The sequence below is a fragment of the Lagopus leucura genome, unplaced genomic scaffold (genome assembly GCF_019238085.1).
Source record: "Lagopus leucura isolate 7727_CA_CO unplaced genomic scaffold, USGS_WTPT01 Super-Scaffold_100002, whole genome shotgun sequence".
In the NCBI taxonomy this organism is placed as follows: Eukaryota; Metazoa; Chordata; class Aves; order Galliformes; family Phasianidae; genus Lagopus; species Lagopus leucura.
The window spans coordinates 73900943-73921423 of NW_024962263.1; the positions used below are offsets into that span (position 1 = coordinate 73900943).

Sequence of the window (20481 nt, forward strand, 5' to 3'; positions counted from 1 at the left end):
CTGTGTAAGGAAGTTATCTTCTGCACACTTCCACACACTTCTTTCCCCTTGTCCTCTTGCAGCAGACCCTGTGAAACAGTGTCCCCTTCTTTCTTATAACCCCTACTTAGATACTGAAAGATCACTATTTGGTCCCCACAGTTCTCACAGCCTGTCTGTATAGGATAAGCGTTCCATTCCTTGGATCATTTTTGTGGCCTTCCTCTAGATACACTCTAACAGATTCAAGTCTCTTCTGTTCTGAGGGCTCCATGTCTGCACACAGTACTCCAGGTAAGATTCAGTTCAGAGAAGAAGGCAGGATCACCTCCCTTGACATTCTGTTCATGCTTCCTTTGATGCAGCCCAGGATATGGTTGGCTTTCTGGGCTGCAAGGGCACATTGATCGTGATCCATGAAATGGACCACCTCTCCTGCAAGGACAGGCAGAGAGAGCTGGGGCTTTTCAGCTTGGAATAAAGAAGGCTGCAGGGTGACCTGATAGCAGCCTTTTAGTATCTAAAGGGGAGCTATGGGAAAGAAGGGGACAGACTCTTTAGCAGGGTATGTGGTGATAGAACAAGGGGAAATGTCTTCAAGCTTAAAGAAGGTAGATTTAGGTTTGATATAAGGAAAAAAATCTTTTAGAGTGAGGATGATGAGGCACTGGAACAGGTTGTCTAGTGATGTGGTTGGTGCACTGTCCCTGGAGAATTTCAGGGTGAGGCTGGATGAGGCCCTGGCAATTTGATCTAGCTGTGGTGTCCCTGTTCATTGCAGGGGGCCTGGACTAGATGGCCTTCAGAGTTCCCTTCCAACACTAAGGATTCTTTGATTCTGTTGCTAGCTCATGTCCAGCTTACCAACCATCACTGCCCTCAAGTCCTTTTTGGCAAGGCTGTAGTCTGTCTTGTCCCCCAGCTTGTACTGTTAGCAAGAGTTGCCCTAACGCAGGTGCAAGACCTTGCACTCATGAGGTTCTTTTGGGCCCACTGCTCGAGCCTGTCTGGGTGTCTCTGAATGGCATCCTGTCCCTCTCGTGTGGCAACTGCACCACACAGCTTGGTGTCATCTGCAGGTAGTTTCTGTCCCTCCAATCTTTTGCTACCGTTTTGATTTTGTTTTCAAAGCTAGCGAGAAAAGGCAAGAGAAAGCATTATTTAATTTGAAAATAACAAATTTAGCTGTTTCTGCTTTGTCCAATTTTCTGCTTTCAAGACATTTGAAAGGCCTGTTAGAAGGCAGAACTAGAACTGGAATTTACAGAACACTTCACTGAGCTTAGTTGGATTGCTTAAAAATAAGTGAATTTGGCTCTGTAAGTATGACATAATATGCTTTAAATATACAAAACAAGACAAAGGAAATTGTAAGTAAAGCTTTTTATCCCAACATTCTGGAATCAGTGAGTAAGGGCATAATTCAGTCTCAAAGCTTTATTATTGGTGATGATGGGTAAGCTTGAAAGAAACCAGTTTTGTTTTCTAGTCCCAAGTTGTTAGCAGGCAGATTTGGAGAGAAAACAAAGTTCAAGGTACTCCAACTCAGGATCAGAGGAAGAAATGAGGTTTTTCAAAATATTCATGTGGTAAAATTATTTTTCAAAATAACAGTATAACATTATAAGTCAATATCATATGTAAATTAATGAATCTTTTGTTGAGTAGCTAAAAGATCATTAGGAAAATTTATTCCTTTTATCAAGGAGAGAGGGAAAATAAAATTGCAAAGGGCAATTATTTTGAATCATTTTATCTTCTGGAAGCATTGGGGATAGAATAATAGGTTAATATAGAAACGTTCCCCAACTCTTCATGCTGACAGACTCTTACTGTTTTGCTTTTCTATCTTTTATTTCAGTTTTAGATTCAGGTAAAAAAAATAAACAATTGTAGAATGATAGTACATGAAAATCTGAGTTGAAGGTGTTGCAAATATTTATAGGACCATGCTTCTTGAGTTGAAAAATATCTGAATTTGATATGAATCTGCTTTCAGCCAGGAGTTTAATGACCACTGTTATATAGTCTCAGATATATTTTCTCTTTGTAGCTTTAAAGCAAACAGGACTTGAAACTATTTTATCTTAAGGTTTTCGTAGTATTTTAAAGTGTTTTTTAAAACTTCTTAATGGAGAGAATGCTTAATTTTCTCAAGGACTTCAGCATAGAGGCTGCAGACTTCAAGCATTATGTAGCACATAGGCATATTGCTTAAAAATGAAGATTGACTAGACTTCTTTTTTTTTTTTCTAATTAAAAAGAAAAAAAAGGTAAAATCACATTCATGTAGGTCAGGAGTAATACCTGTAGAAGTTTCCCAACTTGTGAGGAGTTCATTTTTGTTGCATTTTTTTATTTTAGAATAGTGCAAATACTTTGTTCCCGCTTTTTTAGTTACTGCACTAATTAAGTAAGATTGTGAAGGAACTGGTCATCTTCCTTTCAGTAATTGTGGCATGTTGTAGGTACCATATTGCTGTAATAAGGGCTGCAAATGAGTAACACTCACAACCTCTGAGTGACTCTTAAATACAGAGTTTTAAAATAACTGAAAGAAGCAGTACTGATATAAATGCTGTGCTTACCATGCTTGCTCCACATGTTCATTAGGAGCCAGTAAGCTCTGATTCAGAGGTCTGAAGCTCCGTGTGAACAACTGTGTTAAGCCCTCCTAACTAGAGCAAAAACAGAAAGAACAACTCAGTAAATTAATGGTCAAGCAAGCTTAAGGGGAAAATCATAGGATGGGGGAAGATGCTCGACATATATTCCTTCTTTTTTAGATTTAAAGTCCATTGCTATACAACTACTATCAGTAGTAGCGGCCCAGACAGAAACTTAAAGTCATCAGCAAAACAGTTCAGAGTCAGAACTGAGTGGAAGGGAGCTGGAGCTCCTCCGCTTCTCACTTTACCACCTATAATGTTTTTCATAAGCCCATCCACTGTGCTGCCAAATAGCTCGTTTTTCCTGCGAGAAAGATGGGGTCAAGGAGACCAGGAACTGTGGTCTCCTGTTGTCTGCTGTGTACGTGGACAGGGCAAGTGTGGCAGATAAGTTGTAAATGTTTCTCAATCTAAACTAAAAATGAGCAAACGGTCCCTGATCACCCTTGGCAGTTGTTTCCACATATTGATCCTTGATCCCCAGAATCTCCCAACTTCCAGGATTTCTACTTCAGCTGGGATTTTCACCATCACCTTTTCATGTCCCTTTCTTCTTTCCAAAGCCTTATCTTTTGGGGGAACCCTTCTCTGAGGTGCTTCACCTCTAATTTTCCCAACCTAAGTGATGAGCCTTCTCACAGAGGGTTTGGCTATGAACTGGAGGATTTGGTAGGTGCCATTCTGCAGACCCTGTTTATCAGTAGCAGTTCTCCAAGAGTTTAAAACTTCAGTTTTGAACACATGTGTAGACACAGTTATCAGTTGCTCAGTAAATATTTTTTTTGTACTTACCTTTTTATTTTGTTTACGATAATTAATGCACCAGAGATGCCTGAAAATACAAAATGAAGCTGGCTGCTCTCGTTTTTTGTCCATGAGAAGTGGGCTGAGTCACCATGCTGACTGTGACAAAAACAGTCCAGCCTTAAAGTTCTCCCTGTACTCATCTCAAATCAGCTTCTCCAGGAGGGATAATATTGTCTGCACAGTTGATGAGGAGGAAAATTGAAGCAGGGTGATGATAAAGACTTACTCAGAGCTAACACAATAGACTGGTAGCAGAAGCTAGGAAAGAGGGAAAGATCTGACCTCAGTCTGGTCTCTAGCAGTACTTAATTGTTGTAGGGGCCTCCAGTCGGTAATGAGTCTAAGACAGTGGAAAGGCAGAGTTTCTCACGGCGCGGGGGGTTGTGGTGAAGATGTTCATTCCTTTTCTTTTGTTCAAGAGTTGTCTTTGAAGGCATTGTTCCTCCACAGCTGCAGTAGCCTACATTCATTGTGATAATTATGGGACAATATGTAGGATGGATGATTGATACATGAGATAAAGTTGTGTAAGACTATTACTAGAAGATCATATGGAGATAATAAATTATGCAAAGACAGCTCAAAGAAATAAGCTAAGGACAAATTTAGTGGGGTGCAAAAATGGAATGGGGACAGCAGATCCAAACCAGGCTAAAAATGGGTGGGAAACGAAATACAGCTGTCCCTCCAACAGATCACATAACAGGGCATGAATTGTTACAGACAGGTAAGGCAGAAAAAGTACAGAAAATGGGTGACAGACAGAAAAGGAAACCAATTCTTCATGGTTATGAAAAGTCCTGCACTCCTTGTGCACCTCATCTCTTTCTTTCATACTAAAACAAGAACTAAGTGCACTGTTTTCCCTTGGCTGAGAAGTCCAGATGTGTGGGCAGGGTTTGGCTGTTGGAGAGGTTGGGACCAGCAGGCATGCAGCAGAGCTTGCAGAACAGCCTGGATGCAGCTGCAGAGGTGCTGAGATACAATGCAGGAGAGACCTCTGCTTTCTTGAGTTAGATTCATTCAGAGCATGGGAAGCAGAGCACAGGTAGATAGGAGGTCATTCCTAAAGGGTATGGGATATGTGTATGGTAACAAGCAGGCAAAGAATTTTCCTTCTTTTTTCTTTTAGCCTTAGTAAAATCAGTTCCCAGCTTTTTACTAAGGTATTTTGAGAGCCGAGTATTCTCACATTTCCCAGCTCTTCTTTTCTTACTGTGAGTCAGTTGTGCTGTTCTTCTTGGCAGTTTGAATTTAGCTTCAAGAACACTTTGGAAGATTTTGTAACAAAAAAAAAAACAACAGAGAAATGGATAAAAAAGTGAAGATGGAACCAGATAAACTGTTGTTATAATTAAAGGATTCAATAAGGTCAAGATACTTTTTGTTAACAGGCACCTACCAAGAACACCACTTGGTGTTTTAGCAGATGCTGTAAGAAATGAAGACCCAGTTGGATGCTTTGCAACAGGAACAAGCAGTGTTCCTGTTCAGATTAATGTTCAGATTAATGAAATCACCCTGTGGTTGTGGACTTCTCTCTCCTTTGAAAATAAAGGGAGATTAGCTGCTGACTGCAGTGTTGTAAGTGCCTCCGGTGGGACGAACTGTCTCAGAATCACCATTCTAAATGCAGCCTCAGAAAGCAGGGAGAAGGGAGAGCTGTCTTTCCTTTCTCACTGCTGTATACATAGTATGTTACTGATCTACAGAACTTTCCAGTCAATGAAATGCAATGTCTTTGGTTGCAATAATAATTCTATCCTGTCCTAACAAGGCTGCTACATCTGAACGTCTGGAAATCCTGTGGAAAAGTCTCTGTGTCATGATACAATATTAGGGAGTTTTATGCAAAGGCTGTTGAAGGTGGTGGAATGAATCTGTTGATTTCACTGGATTTTGAAAGATCAGAAACAGAAAGGAGATTTTGACCAGAGAATTAGCCTGACAGATAACATTATTGCCTGCAACAGCATAGCATTTCCCATGCTGTGTTTAATTACCTTAAGATGTCTAAGGAAATAAAAGAAGTCCATTTTTCCTTTCCCTTCCCAAAATACTGAAAACATATCAATTACTCATGCTGATCTTTTACAATATTGCATTTGAGAAAATTCATGCAGCACTTGATGCATATGGGCATAGGGCGGTTATGAAACTGTGGAAGTCCGGTGTTTTAAGTCGTGGAAACAGCCTTCGTTTGTGATGTTACATTATCTTTAAGCCCACAAGAAAGGTGTGGGAACTTATTATTTCCTTTTTTTTTCTAAGCTGAGTTGTTAGCCCTTGAAAAATGGAAGTGCTGATATAATTTGAAATAGTATTTCCTGAAGGGCCATGTTGGAACAATATTCTAGGAGCTTAATAAGTCCCATTGTGAGAGTCATTTGTCATTTTAACCCCAGAGGCAAATTTGTAAAGGTTAGTGAAGGCTATTTGTCAAAGTTAAATAATTCAGCTGTTGTTTCTAAAATGAGTAGCTTGAAAATACTATTAGTTGTTGTTTTCAGATTATTTAGTTGCTTTTTTTTTTTAAATGGTTTTGGATAGGGCAGATGGAAAAAAGTGTCTAAGCTGAAATTGTTTACTCGTTTGCTTAATTATGAAGAAATGGTTTTCTGTGTAAATACAGAAAACAGAGCCAGCACAGAGAAGACCGCACAGTTTAAGAAAAATAGGATGGCCATTCTGTATTGAAAGAGAAACTCCGTATGCCAATCGCCAATACTCAAAACAGTGAAGATGTTTTAAATAGGATCTGTGTAAGAAGGAAACCTAATGTATTATTAGTTAAAATGAATTGTGTATTCTGCCATTTGATCTCCTGTAAATGCGAATGATGGTTTGCAATTCCAAAATGTCCTCAGTATGCATTTCAAATGGTTATACTTGTAGATGGAAATGGAAGTTTCCAGTCTAGCAAATTCCCCCTGCTTAAAAACTTTAATAAACTATATCACAGTTACAGAAGCTATTTGGAATGCTAAGATAAAGGACTGATACATTAACTGTGTCTTTGCAGTAGCAAAAGGATTTGTGGTTATTGCTTTTTAACATACTTTATCACAGAATCACAGAATTGTAGGGGTTGCATAATTGTATGAAAATGCTTATTATTGAAAAGCATATTCCACTTAACTGCAGCATTGGCAATCTGTAGGGAGTTGTGTAACAACCTTTCTTCTTTTGAAGAATTCAGAGTTTTCTTTGTATTTTTCATCAAGTTACATTTTTTATTTACAGAGTTTAGGTAGCTGAGTTTGCAGTAAGAATGCTGTAGGCTTACAGGGTTTGATTTAATTAAAATACCCTTTAGTTAGGCAATAGCCCTTCCACATAGCTTTATAGGCAGTTACACCAATTAGTAAAACAAATACCGAAACAAAAAAGGGGAGTGCTTGTTTTCCTAAACTTTTTAATCAGGAATCTCATCCCAAAAGATGGATCAAATCCTCTTTTTTAATTTATTCAACATAAATGAATTAAATTGAAACCTGATTAGCTCACAGTTGGGAGAATCTCTCTGCAATGACTTGGGACACTTGCTGGAGATTATCCCCAAATCCCAGGCCCCATATTCTTCTGCACTGCCTTTTCTAGTGGCATCATTTGTTCACAGTAAGAAACCTTAGAGCCTTTCTTTTGGAGGGCTACTGAAAGACTTATGCATCTTTCACCTGTGTTTTTAAGTGCTTTTACGTTAATATTATACTGAAGAATTCTCCAATAAGAATTTCCTGAGAATCAGTCAATCAGTGTCAATAAAGCTCTTAGAGTTACATGAAGGCATTGTCCTGTTACTCTAAGCAGAAGGGAACTGCCATGACTATAAAGTAGTAGTTCCATTAGTTTGATGTCAAAACTCTGCCTGCTTCTTTTCTGTTAAAGACAAAAGCTCTTGTGAAAGTGCTTGCTCATTATCGAGAAATAATGGGATAATACGGAGCAGTTAAGAATAAGACTTTTCATGCTTACATCAACAATATGCTAATGATGAGCATAACATTAGCCTGTTGACATACTGAATGCTTTAGAATAATTGTTATGTCAAATGTTTTTAAAAGTTCTACAAAGAAGTCATATTTTAAGTCCAGATCATAGCCAAAAGGTGGCAGTATTCTATTCAATATTCATTTACAAAACAGTAAAAAATGCATGTGTTTATTAATGCTTTATCTCCTTCTAATATTGAATTAAGCTAGATGATTGTATCCTAAAATAAAATCTGTTTATTAAGAGTGCTCATTTAGAATGAAATCATGAATAAAATTAGCAAAAACTAGTCTGTATTACATAATTGTTATGTACTATGTGTATTTTTCCCATCATATGTGCATTTCACTGAAAGATAACTTTTTATGGAGTTCTTGGGTAGATCAGAAACTTACCTAGAAGTCTTAGTAGAGTTAACTGTCTTTAACGTCAAAAACAGACATTAATCTCATGAGATTTTTAACGAGCCAAAAATGCTGCTGTATGTTTGATATACACTGGGGACTTAAGAAGTGTTTTCCATAAAGGGAGTATCAGCCTTTTTGTGCTGAGATAACAATAAGTTGAAGAATTGTTGAAATACTGTCTCTCTTGACTGCCAAGCTATTTAACTGCACATCAATGTTCTGTCTTAGAAACATTTGCTTGAATATAACTGCACTTACTTACAAACATTCTCCTCTATCAATATTTAAACTTTCATATGAAAATATTCTAAGTAAATTTTGATCCATAGTTATGCAGATACAAATATAAAATTACTGTAGTGAGAAAATTAGTTCAATACAGTAAATAAGTACTTTTTTACATTAAATACTTCTAAAAATCAATTTCTGTTACAGCATTTTAGAAACTCACAGGAAAATCAAGTGGCCAATACTGGGAACAGGTCTTTGATTCATAAATATATTTCACCCTTTTCAGTGCTGAAAAGTTTTGATTAAAATTATATGTGAGATAGAAGAGAAGCTGATTGAGAGAGCAGGACCTGGGAAATCCAATTGCAGAGGTATTGCTTTTTAACATATTTCCATATTCAGCTTGGGTAGAGTATAATTCACACTTATCTATCTTCTGTAATGTCAAGGAAAACAGAACTAGTAGAATTCCTAAGGGAAATAGAATTAATAGGCGTTGATTTGAACACTGACTTCTCTCTTTTGTCACCTTATTGTTCGGAATAGCCCATTTGCTCACTAAATCCCTAATGGCTGCTCCTTTAAAAAAGGCCAAAGAGCTGTTTTAGGAAGCATACTTCTGTTTGTGCATCAAAAAGAAGGTGCTGTGAAAACTAATTAATTACTTAATCAAGTAAGGCAGACCATTGTATCGCTAGCATGGACTTGGCAAACATCATGGATGAAAGCAGGACGGAGATATCAGACAAATACAGTTAGATGCAATAGAAGGAACTAAAACTATTCAGAAGACCAAAACAAGTGATGTTAGTTCTTCATCCATTCACTCATTGCTTCCTAACAAAAAAGAAAAGTTCTGGGGAAGTACAAGTGTGTGTTTAATTGCTGACTTAGCTAATAATCTGTTTCGTGCTGTGGTCCAGTGTTTGTGATCCCTCTGCTTCTACAGTATATTCCTAAAGGGCATTTTAGAAAAGCTTAATTATGCAGAAAGGTCTGGAAATTTTCTGAAATTATTCTGGGAACAAATCCAGAGGATAGTGAAAACTCAAACATATTCTTGCACGTAGGTATTGAAAAGAGCTATTGCTTGGGGCAGTGCATTCCCAAGACAGTTCAGAGTGTTCCTGGGTGTGGTGAAGTCTTCTCAATCTTTGCATCAAACCTTAAAGAAATTTGGTCAGGAGGCACAGCATGACTTTAGCAATAATATATTTACATAATATTTCTAATACTGTGATCCCATCTAAATCTGAAGATAATTTCATATGCTTCAAATACAATGTAATTGTCACAGGTGTGTATATGTTAAAGATCTTCTTATGCATGCATGCAAAGCTTGAGCAAATTATGTTCACAGTTTTCTTGTAATTAATCTAGGTTGTGTTTTTTTCCCTGTGTACAAGAATTATGCTTAACAATAAACTCTTACGATCACATGAAATTAGCACTTTAAATTGAAGTTGCTTTGCTAAGAGAAAGATGAGCTTCCTGAACAAAACAGTACAAGTGGCACAAGCATTGGGAAGATTTTCTGTAAATCACATTGATACGCGGGAGGTTTGCACCCGCTGGATATGTACATGCTGTACACCATACATTTATTGTTCTGGGTGCCCTGTGCACATGCACTTGTTTTGTGGGGCTGCTATCTCTGCTCTTTGGAGAAACTGTGGTTTCCTCTTGAACTTTTCTGCTTTTGCCAACACCTTCTGGTTTGTCTAGCTGCCAAATGCAGCAGCAGGCGGGATGGGGGAGGCTGTGTGAACGTATGGCAATTCCTGAAGTGCATGTGCTGCATCACATCTTGCTAATGGGGGGAGACTGCACTGCTGAGGCCCTAGGGAGTTAGCCCTATGTCTTGCTCACACTTCTACTAAAGCATAACATTCTGTCCCCTGTGTTCCTCCAAGAAAAGTTTGCAGATAAATCAGCAGTTTTTATGATATAGCAGCTGTTTAGACTTGTCCACATTAATTGTGAATATTAACAGGACATTTTCTCTTTCCCATTTGATATGGATTTGCTTTTTCTGGTCCTGTTTCTGTAGCATACCGTTTAGTATCTAGCTTCCCATCTGGTTTTCCAAGCTTCAGTTTTCACTGAGCACACTTGTTCTACTTTAGTTAAACGTTTATTATCTTTTATTAATGGGCAAAATTTGCCAAAAACTGTTTTATTAGATTTGCTTGCTTCTATTCAGGATTGCTTTTCAGGAATAAAGTCAGAGCAAAAAGTGGTTTCTAGGAATTTTGGTGTCTGTTAGGGATTTTGGTATTTAACTTGGGCATAAAATGCATGGCAGTGTACAAGAGAAATATAGTTCATATGGAACTATATCCAGCTTTCTTGGAAATCACAGGGAGACATTTCAGGGATTGGTGCCTTTGAGATAATGACAGCATTGTTAAGGGATAAGAAGACTGGGAATGAGATTGCTGTGAAATAATAGAAGCTGCAGGTCTGAAATTACAGACCAAATTTCAAGGCACGTAAGCTTAAGTACAACATGGGTTTCACAAGAAATTGCTGCTTACATTGCAGACTTCTGGGAGATTATACTCTAGATTCTGTAGCACTGGTATCTTCTGTTTCCACTTTTTTACATTCATAAACCCACACAATTTGAAAAATTAATTTTGGTGAATATTATAATGCCTCTAAGTCTTCTTTTAAGAGCTTCTTATTGTTTGATATGCATTATATTGTTGATTTTTAGTTTGCTACTTTTCTGCCTGAAACTTGAAACATTTTCCATACATGATTTCCTATTTTAGGAGAAAATGTTGACTTTAAAATTTCAGTAATGCTACATAATTGGATAAACCTTCTTTTCTCTCCCTCTCATTCTTCCTTCAGGTATCGATAGGGAACACTTCAAGGAAGATTTTCAAGTGTATGAGGTTCTTCTTTGCCAAAGATTTGAAGTCCCACATACCTTTACATTAGGCTTCAGTGGCTTTAAACGAGTTGAAAATAGAGGAAGCTGGGAGATAGCTAGTTAAGAAGCAAAAGATTGTGTTAACCATTTGCCTATGAGTGATCCTGCAAAGCCTTAGTTAAATTGTTCCTGTGAATAGTTATTCTTATATTCAACAGCCATTGCTTCACGTGTAGTTTACTCCTGAGATCAGACTTAGTTAGCTTAAGCTTGCTGAGAAGTAAGGTGTTTGCAGGCATGCAGGTAGTTCTGTTAGTCTCTCTGTAATAGCTCAACCTGCAGGCCAGTTCAGGCAACCTGGAAAGTAGAGTAGAAATATCAGAAGGAAAAACTTCCACAGTGGTTCCTGGGACTGAATGCTGCCCATAAAAGTGTTTGTTCATCTACCAGACAATGAGAAAGCTAGATGCCAGGAAATGCAGCTGAAAGTCAAGTAGATCAACATTTACATGTTAGGCAGCCCATCAGGTATGTGTCTGCCTGAAGGGTATTGAATATCTCTTTTTCTACAGAAACCAAATAAAAGTATGCAGGTGACTCTCGAAGCAGTGCCTCCTATTGATTTCCATGGAAACAACATCAGGTACAAAGATCACAATAGCACTATGATAGAGTAAGTTCTTAGCTACAAAATGCTATTTTTCAATGTAGTCACCACAATTAGCCTGGCATTTTTGCCAGTGTTGAACAAGAGCCTGCATGCCATGCTTGTAAATACCTGCAGCAGCAGAGGTGACCCACTGTCACTGTCACCACTCCTGACATGCATCACCTACCACCTCACTGTGCTCAAATCCACTGGTTGGTCTTTATCAGCATTCAGCAAGTGTTGATGAATGTCAGTGGGTGCAATATTTTGTGTATGGGTGAATTCAATTCCACACCTTTGCTTCATAGGCACTTCCATATCAGATGCCATTTTGTCAGTGTGCCCCTCTGCTGCCATCTGTTACATAACAAGAAAACGTAAAGGAATACTGGTGGGAAGGTACAACCTCTACTGCCATACCACCAACATCCCCCTCTGATGTTGTGGCTGACATAATGAAACAGGAGGCATTACTTTCAGAGCAGCCCTCATAGATAAGGAGAACTGGAAGATATAATAGCAAAAAGAGTGTGTGGGTCTGACTGTTGCTACAGTGTGAGTGCGCAAGGATCTGTTGATGCTACAGTTCAGCTATGACAAGTGAAAAAACAGAAACTCAGCTTTAAGAATAGGTATTTCATTGCACCTGATTGTGTGCAACAAACCTTAAACTCTAGTACTATGAACTCCATTAATAAAATGTTACCTCGTATATCTGCAGTTGAAAATACCATCATACAAGGTAAAGAAATTCATCATCAAAGCGCTTCTGGGCAGTTGCTGTGTGTTTTGTGGGCTTCTGTGCTGAGTCTTGTAGTTATCCTAATTTTGTCTGAAATGATTACAAATTTGCCTTAATATAGGAGAGTTTTAAAACACTGGAAACCCATCAAGAAAAAATACATCCTCTAAAAAAGAAAAGGTGCATCCATGTGATCGATGAAGCTTGAAGAAATTTCATTTGATCCCTTTGGCAACCAGCCTACAAGCAGTCTCTAACAAGACCTTTCTGTGTATCAGACTTTAGGAATTGCTGAAATCCTGAGAAATACAAAAGTAGAAATGAACTTGTTCATATTTCTTTTCCCACAGTGATGAAGTAAAGATCTAATACTTTAACAATGGTGTTGAGTAAGTGCTGTGATTGAAGGGAAAGGTGAGTGCAGAGCTGTCTGAAAACCCTGAGGGCTTTGCCCTTTTCAGTTCAGGTATGAAGGTGCAAATTTTAATGATATCCCTTTATGAAAATGTTAAAGATAATTTAAACAATGTTGGCATGAATAAAGGCACTATCTGTTTTTTGTAATGAAGCCATTAGGGTGATGATCTGCTTGTCTTGATACCAGAAGCTGGTATGAAATAGCCAAAAGCAGAACTTCTTGCAGATACTAGCTCCCCAGAGTTTACAGTACAACTTAATTTGCAAAAGTTTCAGAGCAATAGTAGACTCTCTGATAGAATATTTTCATGTTTGCATGCATATTACTAGCTGTCTCATTCCTTCTTATTTTAGCATACTTGTAAGCATACTTTGCTACCAGAAATTAAATTGAATTAACATCAATGGTTAGTAAATGCATGGTTGGGCTACTCCTAAAGCTGAAGGCTTGAAAGTAAGGGATGATTCAACACACTGCCTTGGAAACAACCACTTCAGCTCATTGAAATAAAATTCACTTCTCCATTTATTTCCTTTTATAGAGTATAATTTACCTTGGAATCCAATTCAATGTCTTTGTATTTCAGATTTCACTGATAACACTGTATATTTTCCTATTTACATTAGTTACACTGAGTTTATGAGAGGCAGTTGTAGGTTCTGCTTATCTGGTAAACAGTTGCTTGAGTGATTTAATTTACTGAAGTGCAGGGAATGGAGGAAACTTTTTTTTGTCATTGTTATTCAGTAAGTTAGAGGCAATTGACAGACATATAGGATAGCTGGACAAAGTGGCACCTTTCAGTTCACTTTGCATTGAAATAACATCATTTTCCACTTTGTTTTAAATGACATTTCATCTCACACTGTACCATTCCAAGGAGGCGTCACTATGGTTTTCAGTTATTCTGCTGTCTTGTGTTCTCTGTGGGTTGGGGCTGCATGTCCTGGTTATTTGACAAGTTCCTGGTGTTGGTGCAGCATTCTGATCAGAAAGAGAAAAGGCTGTGATTGTGCTGAGGGCTGTCATGAAGAGGTATTGGCAAAACCAAGCAGCGTTCTGGACTTTCAGTCTGCAAGTTTCACAAAACAGTTATTTGGCTGCCAAATATCAGTCAATTTTCATCAGCTGCACTGAAAGAAAAATATAATATTGTTCCTGTAGGCATGATGGGCTGGAAGATTCATAGAAATACACAACTAACTTTGTGTTTTCTGAGCTGTTCCTCTCCTTTGCATAGGTGGTTCAATGTTGTTGTCAGAACTCTGGTGTAGTTCACAGGCAGGATTCTTTCTGTTATCTGCTCAGCAGTTGCTGGCCCTTATGATCTAATGCCAGGAGTGGAGGAAATTGTTTGCAGTCGTGTGAAAGTGCACTGGCCCTGGCACAGGGCTGTCACTCAGTAGGTTGAGATGGGGAGCTTCCTTGTGCCTCCTCTTGTGGCTCTGCATTTCCACACAGCTTTCTGTCAGGCCTTGAAATTAAACTGATACTTGAAGCAAGAACTGACTCAGCTGGTACTGACACAGCTCCAGTAATATGTGCAACCTCTTTTGTAAAATCTGCTGATAAAACCTTGCTTCTGTTGGAGTTGATGGAAAGGTTTGAAGGCAGGAAGACACCAGAGACTTGAGCAGGAGTGGAGTTTCCCCTTTTAAGACTTTGGTTTACAGTATGTAATAGACTTGGTTGAGGAAGGGGTGGTCCAGGAGCATCTAGATGGCATCAATGTGCCCAAATTCATGGGCCCTGATGGGATGCATCCACGTGTGCTGAGGAAGCTGGCAGAGGTGATTGCTGAACCACTTTCTATCATCTTCGACAGGTCTTGGAGAACAGAAGAGGTGCCTGAAGACTGGAACATAGCCAGTGTCACTCCAGTGTTCAAAAAGGGCAAGAAGCAGGATCTGGGAAACTACCAGGCCAGTCAGCCTCACTTCTGACTCTGAAAAGGTGATGGAAAAGCTTTTTCTGGATGCCATCTCCAAGCAATTGGTAGAAAAGAAGGCTATCAGGAGTAGTCAGCATGGATTCACCGAGGGAAACTCATGCTTGACAAGAGTCATAGCCTTCTGTGATGGCATTACCGGCTGGGTAGGTGGGCAGTGGATGCTTTCTACCTTGACTTCAGCAAAGCTTTTAATACTGTCTCCCATAACATCCTGAGAACGAAGCTGAGAAAGTGTGGGACAGATGAGTGGACAGTGAGGTGGATTGAGAACTGGCTGACTGGTTGAGCTCAGAGGGAGGTGATTAGTGGTGCGGAGTCTGATTGGAGACCTGTGACTAGCAGTGCTCCCAAGGAGTCAGTACTGGGTCTGGTCTTGTTCAATATCTTCATCAACAACCTTGATGAGGGGATAGTGTCCACCCTCAGCAAGTGTGCCGACAACAAAAAGCTGAGAGGAGTGGCTGAAAGCTGTGCTGCCATTCCACAAGACCTGGACAGGCAGGAGAGCTGGGCAGTAGGAAACCAAATGGGGTTTAATAAAAGCAAGTGTAGAGTCTTGCACCTGGGAAGGAAAAAACACAAGTATGAGTACAGATTGGGATGTGACCTGCTGGAGAGGAGCTCTGTGAAGCACCTGGGAGTCCTGGTGGGTGACAGGTTGGCCATGAGCCAGCAGTGTGCCCTGGTGGCCAAGAAGGCCAAGGGGATCCTGGGATGCATTCAGAGGAGTGTGGCCAGCAAGTCAAGGGCGATGATCTTTCCCCCTCTACTCTGAGCTGGTCAGGCATCACCTGGAGTACTGTACCCAGTTCTGGGCTCCCTGGTACAAAACAGACAGGGATCTCATAGAGAGAGTCCAGTGGTGGGCCACAAAGATGATAAACAGCCTGGAGCATCTCCCTTATGAGGAAAGGCTGAGCAAACTGGGTCTGTTCAGCCTTGAGAAAAGAAGACTCAGAGGTGATCTTGTTAATGTTTATAAATACCTTAAGTGTGAGAGTGAAAGGGACACGGCCAACTTCTTTTCAGCTAGCTGTGACGACAGGACAGGGGGAAATGGCTATAAACATGAGCATAGGAAGTTCTGCACCAATATACAAAGGAACTTCTTCACAGTGAGGGTGACAGAGCACTGGAACAGGCTGCCCAGGGAGGCTGTGGATTCTCCTCTGGAGATGTTCAAGACCCACCTGGATGCCTACCTGTGCAGCCTGTTGTAGGGAGCCTGCTTTGCAGGGGGTTGGACTCGGTGATCTCTGGAGGTGCCTTATAACCCCTACTGTTCTCAAGGTGAGCACATCAAAATTCAAAAGCATTGTAGAGTCATCTAAAAATGTCCTGAAAGGGCATGTTTTCTGTTGCTTACCAGAACCAGCTGGGATTTTCTTTTGTGTGCTGTATTATTGCCTGCTTTCTCTCTTTGCCATTGCTGATAAGCAAAAGATTAATACAAAAATAGAACTTAGCGAAAAATCAGAATCAATGTACAAATGTGACATCGGAGAGTTTTGTTTTTAAAGGGAGACAGTACTTGTTTGATGCAACCTGTATTATTATGACTTCCAACCCAAGCCATTCTATGATATTACAACTGCCAGGCTGCATGTGCCAATGAATGTTTTTGGGGCTTTTTGTAACGTACCACGTGACCATGCATTTAGGTTCTGTGATTTCAGAAGCTTCACACCACCTGCTAGGTGATGACCTGCAATGCGTGTTGCATTTACAGGACCAAATGTTATTGCCATTGTGTACACTGCAGGATTCAGAGCAATTGCAGACTGCTGTAGTTGGATCAGCAAAAGAAAATGAAACACAGCTCCAAGTGTTAAGGAATTTCTGCAAAGGTGATATTTAAGGATAAAGTTCCTAAGGAGAATATGATTTGAACTAAAAAATTAGTTTGTTTTACAGTAACAGACTAAGCAAAGAAAATTTCCCTTTTTTTTTAGAGGAACACAGCGTTAGCAGGTAGCAGCCATACAAACCAAGAGGTTTCTATTAACTGACATGGTGCATTCTTGTCAATAAAGATGTATGTATACGTACCTTTTGGAGATGATTAAGATTGTTTTGAGCATGGTTAATGACAAAGGACATATAAACAGGATGACTCATTTGGTTATAAATGTTAACTAAAACCAATTATTTGCATTGGTGATAGAGTATGGCATCCAACATGGACAAATTTTTGTTTAACATAGAAATTTTCTTTTTAAGCCTTATATATTACCATTCTGATATAGTGATGTATTTTTTCATCTCCTAAAAAAATTATTGAAGGAGATTTTCATTTAGGAATTGTTTCATATCTCAATAAAATTTTATATGTATGCATATACATTTGCTCTCCTGAGAGAAATGGCAAGGAATCATCTCTGTTTAAAGCTGACCAATTCTACTGAAAGTGCTTTATTATTCACTATAAGAATACGATGACTGAAGGGTTATTTATTATAATATATTCACAGATGCTTTGTTAAGTAAAGTCTGAAATGTTTCAAGGGATGCCATTTCCAGCACCTTCTTCTGAAGACTCCTGATAATCAAATAGGAACATCAGGTAGAACTTTTTCCTTGACTCATGTCCTACTTTCTATCTGCCTGTTTTTTTTTTAAACTGTTTTTATAAGGAAAAGCAAATTATTGATTGCACTGCTCTTTTGTTCCTCCATCTGCTTGTTTAACAGTCTTATAAGTAATTTCTGAACCTGGTAGTCAATTTTAACTAAATTTGACTGAGGATTAGAGGTCTCAGAACTATTAAGGTCTTATGCATTTCATGAAAATTGATGCTAAAGGAGAGAGACTCAAGTTAGTGCCCCAGTGAGTGAAGTTCAGTTATGGCTTGCCAGGGGAAATCTGCATAACTGATTGCAAGTTCTCAATTGTAAAGTTAAACTTAAGTACTGGCTATCTCAATCTTTCAGTGAACAGTGGTGTTTGGTGTGGTATTTGTTGTTATCATTTGCCGTTCTTTCTTTTTAAAGTTTTTGCAGAAAGGATTTTTATATTCTTGTATTCGACTCCCATTTGGCTTTGTGGCAACTGAATTTCTTGCATTTTCAGCAAGAAGCTGGAATTTCTAAAACTGGAGCTGGAAATTCTAAAGCTGGAGTTCTAAAACTGCACCGAAATAGGTGGCTGATGAATTTCAGATGCTTTCGAAGCAGTATCCTATATGTTAAGCTTGCAGTTCAGAGATAACTGGCAGGTCACATTCTGTGATTAGTTATGAAAAATCTGCAGAAGTTATGGTTTAGTTCACTTCCAGTTTAGATTGCTCATTAAAATTTTTATTGGATAACTGAAATGATTTGTTTCAGAAGGAGTTAATGAAATCCCTCCCAGTAATATGTTAGGATAATTAAGGATTTCTATTATTGTAATTTATATTGCTTTAAATATTTTCAACATGCTTTAATTTCATTTCTTGCCAAAGAGTGCTCTTATTTTCATAGCATCGACTGGTTTTATCTGTAAAAGAGCATTGTAGTGTAGCTTGGAGTCCATCTTTATTCAGGCAGTTAATATTTATTATGACTAATAACAGCTTTTAATCTCAATTAGTCCTCAGGGAATGGGGACATAAATGTTTGAACAAATCTCCTTATTAAACCATTTGCTCTGTGACTAGCAGTCACCTGAATGGTGCCAATAAACCTGACTGATATGTGTTCCCAACCTGCTGTAGGAAAGCAGAATTCATAATAACGTATTCACAGGCTTTCAGACCAGTACTTTGTTGCCAGAGAAAACAATTTACAGCCATCTGGCACTACACTGGCCTTGTAGCTTGATTTCCTAGAACTTGACACTTCATCATGCAGCTCATACTCCCCTATATAGGAGGTCTGGAGCTACCTGTGTTGGCTGGAACGGGCAATGCAGATAAAGATGCCATGGGGATAATGAGCATGAAGAGGTGGAAGAAGCTGTTTGCACTCTGCCTACCTTCCTGGAAGGTCAAACTGTGTCTCAAGACACTGCTCTCTCCTAAGTTTTCCAAGTTTGTGCTGAATGTGTAGCTCAGGTTCTAGAGGCTACGTAAGTAGCCCACTGCACACTCACCTATTGCTTCTTCCCAAAGAACAGCTGAACAGAACTGGTTCAAGTGTTCCTTCTTTGCACTGGTGTGCCAGGTGACACAATCATGGAATTCCCTTCACTATTTTCCTTTGCAATTACAGATCCAAGAATGGCTTTGTCTTTCTTCTCAGATACCCAGGAGTTTCCTATTAAGAGAACATGGAAGAGTTCCCTTTAAAGAAACTAAGATGTTCTTAATACATTTATGCTGTTAGCTGTATGCACTGTAGACATAATGTCTAGCTCACAGACTATCAAGTGAAGAGTAGACTTACCCAGGATTCTCAGGACTGCTGCACTCTGAAACAGACTAGTTATATCTAGTGTTTGATTTTTCTGAGCTTTGTATGGTGCCTCATATGGTGCTCTGGCTGTCCTATACGTTGCTGGATTTTCTGTAGTTTTTCTCATTAAGTGCAGTGTGCAGGTTGAACAGCAGTCCACAAGAATGGTGGTTTCATTAAATAAATCTTAAGGCATGGATGCAGGCTCTGGGATATGACAGAGAGCAATGTGGAATAGGGGTGAAAGACTGCATTAAGCAAACCCCATGAGTGTCCATGCAGTCCTCTAGGAGCAATGAACAGTGCATTTATGCACAGAGGGACACATGTTTTGATTTGAGGTTAACAAACTGTTTTTGTCCAAATGAAGGCTGGAGAGTAAGTTATCATTTATTCATTGTTGATCATCAGGTGACCTGGGAGAGCTGTATGGACCAGTTCCCATGTGATACAATCTACTGGATGATATGATGTCATACTATGGTACTGCATGACAAAAAGGACAATACCCAGCTCCCAGCTCCCGGGGCAGTTTTCAGGAGTGGTTATTGCTTCCATTTATAAATTATCAAATTTCAGCACGTCTGGAAGTTACAGCCTTTACTATTTTTATGGTCTTGGTCATGAGTCTAACCATAAGGAAAATACTGCATGGCTTAAGACATTTTCTTTATCTTGACAGAACTTTTTTTTTTTTCTTTTTTAATCATCTCTTTGTTTATGATCATCATTTTAGAACCCCTTTTGCCATTTCTGTGATTTTGTAATATTGTACAGAAAGGCCTTAACTCATTTCAGTTCTCTCACCATTGCTAAATGAAACTATTGTTTCAGATAGTGAAAATAAGATCCATTGGGTATTTGGATGCTTCTGGATACTGTTTTCTGTCATCACTAGCACAGGAGTAATGACTAAGCATCATACCGGCTCTGAGTCACAGAGGACTAATGTCTGAATTCATACGTGCTTCCTTGGAAGAATCATCACAATCATTTCATGAAGCTTTTCTAATAATAGGTTCATTAATGTGTCCACACACGGAAGAAGTAAAAATTAGGTGCTTTTTCTACAGTTTATTCTTTTTCACTGAGAAAAATGTAGAAGGCATCATTCATCAACCCAAGTCATCTTTCCACCCTTCACACTGCATGCCCATGTTAACACTGTAGGGCAAATTAGGAGTGCACTTTTGAAACAAAACTTCCAGCTGTCCATCTTGACTGTGCTCTGTTTCTCATTGTCTTGGAGTATATGGACTACATTCATTTGGGTTAAACTAAACTGGAGGATGGACTCCTAGAACATACCTAATACTTGCCAGCTACAAGTAGGGCATTCAGCATATGGGGCTTGTCCAGAGCTCCTCCAGAAGTCCTTTCA

General features: G+C 39.0%; 1 long non-coding RNA gene across 1 annotated transcript in view; it reads left to right on the top strand.

Annotated features, from left to right (window-relative positions):
• Positions 1–20481, top strand: part of LOC122179065 — a 35565-nt gene that overhangs the window by 5041 nt on the left and 10043 nt on the right. The window contains exons 2-3 of the long non-coding RNA XR_006178524.1: positions 14602–14870; positions 17199–17290. This is a non-coding gene — a long non-coding RNA (uncharacterized LOC122179065). The remainder of the gene's footprint in view (positions 1–14601; positions 14871–17198; positions 17291–20481) is intronic.